Here is a 12,895-nt window from a genome sequence, read left to right as displayed (position 1 = left end):
AGACACTTTTCCTATGGAAAATCTTTCTCTACAAGAGACACTTTTCCTATGGAAAATCTTTCTCTACAAGAGACACTTTCTATAGAAAACGGCTCTCTAAAGGAGACACTTTTTTCAATAAAAAAAACTGTCCCTAAAATAGACGATTTTTCTATAGAAAACACTCTCTAAAACACACACTTTTTCAATAAAAACGTTTCTCTAAAAGACACACTTCTTCAATAAAAAAAGGCCACCTTTTTCTAAAAAAACGTCTTTCTAAAAGACACACTTTTTCTGTAGAAAACGTCTCTCTAAAAGACACACTTTTTCGGTAGAAAACGTCTCTCTAAAAGACACACTTTTTCGGTAGAAAACGTCTCTCTAAAAGTGACACTTTTTCTATAGAAAACGTCTTGCTAAAAGAGACACCTTTTCTATAGAAAACGTCTCTCTAAAAGAGACACTTTTTCTATGGAAAACGTATCTCTAAAAGAGACACTTTTTCTATAGAAAACGTATCTCTAAAAGAGACACCTTTTCTATAGAAAACGTATCTCTAAAAGAGACACCTTTTCTATGGAAAACGTATCTCTAAAAGAGACACTTTTTCTACAGAAAACGTCTCTCTAAAAGACACACTTTTTCTATAGAAAAAGTCTCTCTAAAAGAGACACTTTTTCCATAGAAAACGTCTCTCTAAAAGAGACACTTTTTCTATAGAAAACGTCTCTCTAAAAGAGACACTTTTTCTATAGAAAACGTCTCTCTAAAAGAGACACTTTTTCTATAGAAAATGTCTCTCTAAAAGAGACACTTTTTCTATAGAAAACGTCTCTCTAAAAGAGACACTTTTTCTATAGAAAACGTCTCTCTAAAAGAGACACTTTTTCTATAGAAAACGTCTCTCTAAAAGAGACGCTTTTTCTATAGAAAACTTCTCTCTAAAAGAGACACTTTTTCTATAGAAAACGTCTCTCTAAAAGAGACACTTTTTCTATAGAAAACGTCTCTCTAAAAGAGACACTTTTTCTATAGAAAACGTCTCTCTAAAAGAGACACTTTTTCTATAGAAAACGTCTCTCTAAAAGAGACACTTTTTCTATAGAAAACGTCTCTCTAAAAGAGACACTTTTTCTATAGAAAACGTCTCTCTAAAAGAGACACTTTTTCTATAGAAAACGTCTCTCTAAAAGAGACACTTTTTCTATAGAAAACGTAAAACTTCTCTCTAAAAGAGACAATTTCTTTATGAAAAATGTCTCTCTAAAAGGAACACTTTTCCTATAGAAAACGTCTCTCTAAAAGAGACACTTTTTCTATAGAAAACGTCTCTTTAAAAGAGACTTTTTTCTATAGAAAACGACTCTCTAAAAGGGACACTTTTGTATAGAAATCAGACAATTTTTCCATAGAAAACCTCTCTGCAAAGAGAAATCTCAGAAAAGCTGGGCCTTATAACAAACCGAACTACGTCACAGCGTATACTTAATATTTTTTTATTACAATGTATTAAATATTAAGTATACGTCACATATGTCAATTTCTACATAATTTGTTATACAAATTGATTAGCGGATGCTAATGGGAAGTTTTTTTTTTTTCAAATTTAGTAGCAAATAAAATATTTATTTCTTGACTACAAACGAAAATTATCGTTAAATCTGTTTAATTTCCTACAGTAGTAAGGGTTCTTGTCTTAGAGTCAATAAAACAGTTTATGTGATTTGTTGTAATACAGCTTCTCCAATAAATCAAATTAAATATGTTTGGAAATTGCTATATTTAGCAGTCATTTTAGTATTTAAGGCGCCAGCTTAAAATGTTGTTTTTTGTTGTTGGCTCCCCTCTGACGCAAGTTGACATTTAAGGTTCTTTGCTTTATTTAAAAAGTTCTGTTTTTCTTCTTTAAAGCAAAACAGTAATAAGTAATTGTAAAAATAAACGTTAAATTATGAAGAAATTAAAAGCTATAAATGTATCAGGCCAAAAATATTAATTTGAAACAGAAATTTCTGACATAAAAACTTTATTTTAATAATTTTAATTTACTTAATTTCTTTTGTTTTTTCATTAAGTAATAAAAAGCTAAAGATTAGTAAAGTTGCCATAAAAAAATCTGGGGTATTTAAAGAAATTATATTTTATAAATGAAATTTTATTAATTATAGCAACTAAACTCTTATCTTTATTGGTTTCATGCCCAAAAATAAAATGCAGCTAAAGAATAAACTGCTAAACTAATGCTTAGGCTATTATTATAAATCGCCTAAAAATATCTTAACTATTATTTGCTTAAGTAGTTTTACTAATGGCCACTTTAGCAAACCTTTAATTAAAGCCAAAAAAGATGAAAAAAAAGTTTGTTCAAAACATTAAAGACAAAATTTCTTTTAAATATATTTTAAAAACTTTTTTATAAACCACTTTTCTAAGTACTATTTTTATTGAAATTTTTTTCCTGTTAAATAAATATTAAATATTTTTCCCTTTCACAAGTAAAAACTAAATTTTTATTTAATCGATAACTCTTTGAGAAAATTTTAGGTTAAAAGAATGTTTTTACATACCAAATACAAACATTCCAAATATATTTCTCTATTTCCTCTTTCACCCTTTTTTACTTAGTTTTTATTTGAGCAATTATTTCTGGGTTTCATTCATTTTGTTTTCAAATTTAAGTACTTTTCATACCCTTCACCATCATAGGCGAAAGGGATAAAAAATTAGTTTAATAAACCGTTTGTAACTTAATAGATAATGTCTTTCTAAATGAAACACTTTCTATAGGAAATGTTTTTCTAAAAAGACATACCTTTTTAATAGGAATTTTCTCTCCTAAAGAAGCAATGTTTCTCTATAGAAAAAAATCTATAAAAGAGATATTTATTTGTTAAAAAGTATCTCTCTAAAAGAGACCCTTTTTCTGTAGAAAACGTCTCTCTAAAGGTGACATCTTTTCCATAGAAAACGTCCCTCTAAAGGAGACAGCTTTTCTATAGAAAACGTATCTCTAAGAAGACATCTTTTCTATAGAAAACGTATCTCTAAAGGAAACACTTTTCTATAGAATATGTCTCTCTAAAAGAGACACTTTTTTCTATAGTAAATGTCTTTTTAAAAATAACACTTTTTCAATAGGAAATTTCTCTTCTAATTTCTCTCTCTAAAAGAGACACTTTTCTAAAAACACATATCTCTAAAAGATACTTTTTTTCTATAGAAAATGTCTCTCTAAAAGAGACACTTTTTCTATACAAAACGTCGAAAAAGAGGCACTTTTTCTATATAAACGTCTTCCTATAGAAAATGTCTCTCTTAAAGGGACAATTTTTCTATAGAAAATGTATCTCTTAAAGATACACTTTTTCTATAGAAAATGACTCTCTTAAAGGGACACTTTTTCTATAGAAAATGACTCTCTTAAAGGGACACTTTTCTATAGCAAATGTCTCCCTAAAAGAGACAGTTTTTCTATAGAAAACGTCTCACTAAAAGAGACACTTTTTCTATGGAAAACATCTCTCTTAAAGAGATACTTTTTCTGTAGAAAATGCCTCTCTTAAGGAGACACTTTGTCTATTGAAAATATCTCTCTTAAAGAGACCCTTTTTCAATAGAATATATCTCTCTTAAAGAGACCCTTTTCTGTAGAAAATGTCTCTCTAAAAAAACACTTTTTCTTTATAAAATATCTATCTAAAAAAGACACCTTTTCTTTAGAAAAACTCTCTCTCTAAAGGGTAACTTCTCTCTAAAAGAGAAAAAATGACATATGTATATGATTCCACACCACCGAATGCCACACTTCTGATATATTTTCCATCCATTACGTTTATTTTCACCAATTGGCGTGGGAATTTATTCCAATTGCGTTAGTTGTAGTAAATTATTTTCCAAAAAGAAAAAAATTAAATTTACTTTTTCAGTTTTTTTTCTCCTCTCTTGTTTTTCAACTTTTTCGTTTTTTTACTCCTAGAGACTCATTATTATGACGGTTATTGAGTCAACAATGTTTGTGTAAATTTATGTATGTTTGTGTGTGCATTGTACCAAAATAAGGGATTTTTTTTGCTAGATTTTTGTTCATTCAAATAGCGCAAAAATAAAACTTAAAATAATAGAAAAGTTTTATTTATTTCATTTTAACTATATGCTGCTACTACTGTTAGTTAAATTTCCACACAGAGTTATGAAAATAAAATCAAATGTTTGCATACTTAATAAGTAAATGGCGAAAAAAAAGAAGATTAGGCAGGAGCGGTATTAGGAGAGCTTTATTTATGTGGAATGTTTAATTGGATTAGCAATGTGAGTGTAAAAACCTTGACCTTTAAAGTTAATTAATTTAGTTTTATTTTTTTTTTTTTTGTTTGTTAGTAATTGCTAAAGTTTGGTCTTAGAGGAGAGTTTTTCTATATAAAAATTGTCTCTTAGAGAGACGTGTTTGTATACAAAAAGTGTCTCTTTTAGGGAGAGTTTTTGTATAGAAAAGTGTCTCTTGTAGTGAGAGTTTTTCTATAGAAAAGGTGTCTTGTTTGCAGAGAGTTTTCTTTAGGAAAACGGTCTTACAGAAAAACTGTATATTTTAGGGAGAGTGTTTGTATAGAAAAAATGTATCTTGTAGAGAGAGTTTTTCTACAGAAAAAGTGTCTCTTTTGGAGAGAGTTTTTCTATAGAAAAAGTGTCTCTTTTGGAGAGAGTTTTTCTATAGAAAAAGTGTCTCTTTTGGAGAGAGTTTTTCTATAGAAAAAGTGTCTCTTTTAGGGAGAATTTTTCTATAGAAAAAGTGTCTCTTTTAGGGGGAGTTTTTCTATAGAAAAAGTGTCTCTTTTAGAGACAGTTTTTCTAGAGATTACCTCTTTTAGAGAAAAAGAAAAATTATGACTCTAGAGAAAAAGTGTCTCTTTCTATAGAAAAAGTGTCTCTTTTAGAGAGATTTTTTCTTCAGAAAAAGTGTGTCTTTTATAGAAAGTTTTTCTATGAGAAAAGTGTGTCTTTTAAGGAAAGTTTTTCTGTAAAAAATGTGTCTCTTTTATAGAGAGTTGCACTATAAAAAAGTGTCTCTTTTAGAAAGAGTTTTTTTATAGAAAAAGTGTCTCTTCTGGAGAAAGTTTTTCTATAGAAGTGTCTCATTTAGAGAGAGTTTTTCTATAGAAAAAGTGTCTCTTTTGGATAGAGTTTTTCTATAGAAAAAGTGTCTCTTTTAGAGAGAGTTTATCTATAGAAAAAATGTCTCTTTTAGAGAGAGTTTTTCTATAGAAAAAGTGCCTCTTTTAGAGAGAGTTTTTCTATAGAAAAAGTGTCTCTAAAAGAGAGAGATTTTCTTTAGAAAAAGTGTCTCTTTTAGTGAGTTTTTCCTTAGAAAAAGTGTCTCTTTGAGAGTGGGGTTTTCTATAGAAAAAAGGTGTCTTTTAGAGAGAGATTTCATTAGAAAAAGTGTATCTTTTAGTGAGAGTTTTTCTATTGAAAAAGTTTCGCTTTTAGAGAGAGAGTTTTTATATGGAAAATGTGTGCATATAATAGGAGTTTTTCTATAGAAACGGTGTCGATCTTATACAGAGTTTTTCTATATAGGAATTTAAAATGTTTTTGGGGATCTCCCTAAATGTTCACATTGCAATATTTTAGTTTTACACTTTAGATTTTTTCTAGGTTCATGTGCATACATTCGCTCTGACTGTTATATGTACTTTAGGTGAACAAACACATGAGGAATTTAGGAAAAATCTCGCTATTTATTTACGCCTGAATATCTGCACACTTTCATAAATACAAATTTATTTAAGCAATCTCTATGCTATTGTAAACTCTATAGAGAATTTACAGAAAATACATATATCACTAGAGGAAAGATAAGTTTTTTATATACACGTACAAATACTTAAAAGATTGACCTTAAAAGAGAAAAATCAAAAATGCTTGCAGTAGTAAATACAAATTACAAGGATTACAAGACTTGAAATAAATTGTCCCAAAACTAATAGGTTTAATATGCGACCTTATTTTCTTTTAATATTTCTGTTGTGCTTTTTAAACACATAATACTTTTCGGAAAGGAAGAGTCCTGTTTTGTTGTGTTATTGTTAAAGTTGTTTAAAACTTTACCTCCTCCCACCACTTTTATTTCAAGTTTTATACTTCAAACTTTAGACATTTTGTGCTGGTGTCATATTCTAAATGTAACTAAAGTATGAACAGACACAAATTGAAAAAAAAAATAAGAAATGAAATCAGGCTACAACAGTTACAACGACCTATAACAACAATATTTATTGACATAAACACACGCACAGACATGCCAAATCCTTATGAAAAACTTACACATATTTATATTTTTTATATATATTTTTTCAGATACACACTTTTATAATGATATTTTAACACAGTAAACATAGACACAGACTTATTTTCTTTTATTGTCAAATAATAACCAAACAACAATAACAACAAGAATAATAGAAACGACAACAACAACAACATAATATAACATAATTTAAAGACACACCTATTTTGAACACCATATAATTTTAACCAGAACACAACTCTTACCATTCCTTTCTTACATTTCTTACAAAACAACAGGAACGCAAACAGACAGAGTGCCAGGCAGGCAGTCAACCAGCCAGCCAGCTAACCAACCAACCAACCGACCAGCCAGTCATCAAGGCAAATAAACTTTAAATATACTTTCCTAAAACTGTTGTAGAACTTTATTTATTTTATCATTTTTAACGGGAAGAAAAAGTAGTAGCAACAACAACAACACAACCTGAAAAAGTTATGAAAAAGCAGTAGGAGCGAAACAAGATACAAACTAAAAAAACTCAAAGTTTGATAGAAAAACTAATGACATGTCACGGTAACTTAAATACAATATGGCATGATGGTCTATACAAATCACCATAAAAGAAAAGACACACACACACAGACATACTTACACACAAATACATTTTGATATTTTTATAATAGCAGAAAATCCTACTGATACAATAATAATAACAACAGCAACAACAAAAGCTTACCTAGACAAAAATTGTAACTGGAATGAAAAAAAAAACACACACAAACAAAAAAAAAAGGAATATAAAATTGAAAAGAAAGGATGAATATTACAGGCTTAAGGACTATGGGATGAAAAGGGTTAAATAGGAAAACAAATTTAGAGACACATTTTCTAAAGAAGACGTACGTACGTACCTCTATTAGAGAGATATTTACCATAGTAGAAGGGTTTCTTTAAGAGAAACTTTATGTAGAGAGAAAATTTCTATAGAAAAGTGTTCTTTCAGAGTGAAATTTTCTATAGAAAAAATGTCTCTTTCAGAGAACATTTTTCTATAAAAAATTTTCTAAATAAAAGTCTCTTTTTGTGTAAAACTTTCTATTTGTAAAGCGTCTCTTTAAGAGAGACATTTTCTGTAGACAAAGTGTTTCTTTAAGAGAGACATTTTCTATAGAAAAAGTGTCTCTTTAAGAGAGACATTTTCTATAGAAAAAGTGTCTCTTTAAGAGAGACATTTTCTATAGAAAAAGTGTCTCTTTAAGAGAGACATTTTCTATAGAAAAAGTGTCTCTTTAAGAGAGACATTTTCTATAGAAAAAGTGTCTCTTTAAGAGAGACATTTTCTATAGAAAAAGTGTCTCTTTAAGAGAGACATTTTCTAAAGAAAAAGTGTCTCTTTAAGAGAGACATTTTCTATAGAAGAAGTGTCTCTTTAAGAGAGACATTTTCTATAGAAGAAGTGTCTCTTTAAGAGAGACATTTTCTATAGAAAAAGTTTCTCTTTAAGAGAGACATTTTCTATAGAAAAAGTGTCTCTTTAAGAGAGACATTTTCTATAGAAAAAGTGTCTCTTTAAGAGAGACATTTTCTATAGAAAAAGTGTCTCTTTAAGAGAGGCATTTTCTATAGAAAAGTGTCTCTTTAAGAGAGACATTTTCTATAGAAAAAGTGTCTCTTTAAGAGAGACATTTTCTATAGAAAAAGTGTCTCTTTAAGAGAGACATTTTCTATAGAAAAAGTGTCTCTTTAAGAGAGACATTTTCTATAGAAAAAGTGTCTCTTTAAGAGAGACATTTTCTATAGAAAAAGTGTCTCCTTAAAAGAGACATTTTCTATAGAAAAAGTGTCTCCTTAAAAGAGACATTTTCTATAGAAAAAGTGTCTCTTTAAGAGAGACATTTTCTATAGGAAAAGTGTCTCTTTAAGAAAAACATTGTCAATAGAAAAAGTGTCTCTTTAAGAAAAATATTTTCTATAGAAAAGTGTGTCTTAAAGAGTGATATTGCGTGTTAAAGAAAAATTTTCTCTTTTAGTGAGATATTTTCTATACTCTAGCAAAGTGTCTTAAAAAGACACTTTACTATAAAAAGTGTGTCCTTGTTTAAGACGTTCTTCCCATTGTGCAATTGACTTGTTCATATTATATGTTTGTATATGAAAATGTATACAACAAATGTCTTTGACATTTCAAATAACAGAAACACAAAAAACCATAAATAGAGAAAGAGAGAAGGTTCCACACAGCACGTATACTCAATCAATGTTCAGTAGACGTCATAGAGCACAGCCAAAAATCGAAAGAATTGCTGAACTTAAACCAACAAACAACACAGTGGGTAACTTTAAACAAAACGGAAAACTTGCAAATATATCAATTTATTTATAAAAAGAAAAAGTTTTTTTCCGAGAAAAAACAACTACAAGAATATTCATACAATTTTATTGTTGTTTTTTTTTTTTGGCACACGATACGAACATGTGTACGCTTTAATATATTTCTGTTGACTTAATATTCATACGTATTGTAGTTGTATAAATACATAAATATGTATGAATATAAATGTGAATATACATGTGTATTATTAATAAATCACAATATTGTACCACTACACATACACATTAACCTGCATACCTAGAACATATTAATACAAATACTTGAGGTTTTTACTAGTATAGTATTTTTACTATAGTAGTAGGAGTAAATACTTAGTGTGCTGGCACAAGTGGTAAAATTGTATTGTATAAGTATTGAGTGGTATAAAAAGTTAGCGATTGTAATCCTTTTTTCTCCTTTAGCTAGCTAACAACTCCTGCTACCTCTTCTAGTTAGTCCTGCTTTGTTTTCCTCTATAGATTTATAAACTTTTTTTTTGAAAGATTTAGCTTTTTTATAAAATTTTCTTTTATATTATTATTGAATTGCACGAAGAATGAGCGGAGAACAAAAGCTGAATAGAAATCTATAGCATTGAAGTAGCTGAGGAAAAGGGAGCTAAAGAGAAAAAGGGTCCTAGTAATAGTTGTATTATAAAGTATCTGTAGTAGTAGCTAAGTATATTATTGAGTATGTGTTTTATTGTTAAGTAGGTAAGATATTAGATAGAAATCAGTTTGTTGTATAGTTTTTTCTCTTTATTTTCTATTTGCTATCAGCATTATTGAAAGGGAAAAAATCAAGAAATATTAGTAAAACTATTTGCGTATAAATAGAAAGTATTTAGAAAAAAGTAAATATACTGCTTCAATGTTTATATTGATGTATTTACATCTTTATTTATGTATATAAAAAAATACACCTAGGAAAAAAACAAGGTGGTGAGGGTGAGGGTGGCTTGAAAGATGATCTTATCGAAGTGATTTTAGGTTTAAGAGAAAAGGTTTATGTGGTTTTAAAGTAATTGCAAGTAATTTATTTCGAAAATTTGTTTTGAGAATGATATAAGTCTTCTGAAGAATTTTCATAATTAGGAAATTTTAATCAAAACAGTCCATCTGATTTACTTTACTATAGTAAGTTGTATAGTAAATAGTATAGCAAAATTTTCTCCTAAGTCACTTTGCTATAGTAAAGATACTTCCTTAAATAATTTGCTATAGTAATTTGTAAGAAACTATAGTATATTGAATTTCTAAGACTCTTTCCTATAGAAAAAATGTTTTTAGCTGTAGTTAACAGATTTTCCTAGACTTTGCTATAGTAAATTAACCTCCTAAGTAATTTTGCTATAGTAAAAAAAAACCTTTCTTAAACATTTTGCCATAGTAAAGTGCCTCTCTGCAAAACAATATACAAAACAGTTCTGCTAAGATACTTTGCATTAGTAAATTATCTTTCTAAGAAACCTAGTAAAGTGACTTCTGGTATATTGGCAAGACACTCGTTGCTATAGTAAGTTGCCTTTCTAAGATTTTTTGCTATAGTAAATTACCTTTCTGAGACAATTTGTTATTTCGAAGAGATATAGTAAAGCTATATGATACTTTGGTAAAGTAAAGTGACTTTATTTGAAACTTTACTATAGTATATAGACTTCAGTTGAATCTTTACACTAGTAAAGTATCTTAATAAAGCATTTTGCTGTAGTAAAGTGTTTTACTGAGACAATTTGCTATAGTAAAGTGGTTTTCTGATACAATATAATGTAAACTTTATTTAAACGGTCTTTTTAAAATACTTTACTATTGTAAATTGTCGTCTTATGAATATTTGCTATAGTAAACTGTCTTCCTAACATGTACTTTATATAAGTGCTCTCCTTAGGCAATTTGCAATAGTAAATAGTCTTTTAAAGAGATTTTGCTATAGTAAAGTAATTATGTGTAAGAATTCTTCTTGAGTTTTCTATAGTAAATTTCTTTTCTTTAAAACAATTTGTTATAGAGATGTTAACGTAGCTATGGTAAAGTGTTTTTTTGAAATATTTTGGTTTAGTAAAGTGTTTATCCATACTCTATAGTGAAAAACCTTCATTAGATATTTTGCAAGAGTAAATTCTCTTTCGATGATACTTTACCATAATAAACTATCGTACTAAGACGCTTTACAATAGTAAAGTACTTTACTAACGCACTTTGCAATATTAAAATGACTTCGTAAGATACTTTACTATAGTAAATTGTCTTCCTAAGGCACTTTGCTATAGTAAAGTATATTGTTAGAGGAAATTTTCCTTATCAAATACTTTTCTAAAGTTTTACTAAGACATGTTGCTATAGTAAAGTGATTTCCAGAGAACTCCAATAGTAAATAGTCATCCCTAAATCTATTTCTATAGAAAGTTGTTTTCCTAATACACTTTGCAATAGTAAATTGTCTTGCTAAGATTTTTTGCTATAGTAAAATGTTTTTCTAATACACTATCATTTGAACAGACTTCCAAAGACACTTTGCTATAGCGAACTGCTTTACTACGACCCTTAACAGTTGTAAATTGACTTCCTAATATACTTTATATATTAATTTATCTTCCGAAGACTTCTTGTTACAGTAAAGTATCTTTCAAAGATCCTTTTGGTTTAGTAAAGTGGCTTAATGTGATACATTTCTATAGTAAATTGTTTTACTAAGCTACTTTGCTATAGAAAAGTCGTTTTCTAAAGCAATTTACTATTGCAAAGTGATTTTCTAAGACATTGATGTATACATATTTGTTCTGAAATACTTTGCAATAGTAAATTGTCTTCCTAAGGTATTTTGGTGTAGTAAAGTGTCATCTTTTACTATATTGTTGCTACTTTGCTATAGTGGTGTTTTTCTAAAACAATTTGCTATTGCAAAGTGATTTTCTAAGACACTGAAATATAAAAAGTTGTTTTGAAATACTTTGCAATAGTAAATTATCTTCCTAAGGTATTTTGCTGTAGTAAAGTGTCCTTATTTGCTACTTTGCTATAGTATATTGTACCTACTTTTCTTTAGTAGTGTTTTTTTTATTGTTTTGTTATTGCAAAGAGATTTTTTAAGGCATTAAAAAATAAAAAGTTGTTATCAAATACTTTGCTATAGTAAAGTGTTTTCTTGAGATAATCCGCTATAGCAAAATGTTTTTCTATCGCTCTTAATTTTGAACAGACTTCCTGATATACTTTGCTATAGTAAATTATACCCCTAAGACACTTTGGTATAGTAAAGTATGTTCTTTTAATACTTTACTATAGTAAAGTGTTTTTGAAACACTATTTGCTATAGTAAAGTGGTTTTATAACACCCTATATTGCAAACAGGCTTTCTGAAATACTTTGCTATAGCAAAATATCCCCTTTAGATCAATTGACATAGTAAAATGTTTGCCTAAATAGTTTGTATGAGGAATAGTATTTTTAAAATGCTTTGCTATAGTAAATTTGCAATAATAAACGATGATAGTGTTAGATTTTTCTCACAGAATAGGAAAAATTTTAATTTTTCCCAATATTTTGCTTAATACATATGAATACAAATTATCATATGTGGCGTATACTTAATATTTATAAAAATTCAAAATCTATCATACGACACATATGACAAATTGTTATCAAGCTTTGATTAAGATGCTTAATGCAAATGAATACAAATGAACATATGTGGCGTATACGTAATATTTATAAAAATTCAAAATCTATCATACGACACATATGTCAAATTGTTATCAAGCTTTGATTAAGATGTTTGTTACTTAACATTAAAGTACTTTATGAAAAAGAAAAGGAGGAAACTTTTAAATAAAAAAGTACTTTTCAAATCTGTTCTTTTGCAGAAACCTTTTTTTAATATAAAAGTACTTTATAAATTGTGTCCTTTTTTGATTTGTTAATTATGTTTATTTTTCTTTATTTAGCTAGCAATAAAATTTGCCTAAAACAAATATTGCTTTTTGAATATATTCACCCCTCTCTCGGCACTGTCTAAACAAATACAAATATACACCATCCCTTAGCCCCTCTATCTTGTGATTTGTTACACTGACACGTTGTTATGTATTATTCAAAAATAACTGACAGACCATTTAGTGCCATTTGACAGATGCTTTCTATGAGTGTATACAATAACAAAGTATGTATGAGTATTTATGTGTGAGTGAGTGTTTCTCTAAGACTATAATTTAAACAGTCAGTCACTCAGTCATTCATTCATTCGTTCATTCCTTGTTG

This window comes from Lucilia sericata, unplaced genomic scaffold, assembly GCF_015586225.1.
Source record: "Lucilia sericata isolate MDLA Ls3-8-SP2 unplaced genomic scaffold, ASM1558622v1 Contig001477F_arrow, whole genome shotgun sequence".
NCBI lineage: Eukaryota > Metazoa > Arthropoda > Insecta > Diptera > Calliphoridae > Lucilia > Lucilia sericata.
The sequence above is the reverse complement of the archived record's forward strand: the minus strand, read 5'-3'. Positions refer to the sequence as shown.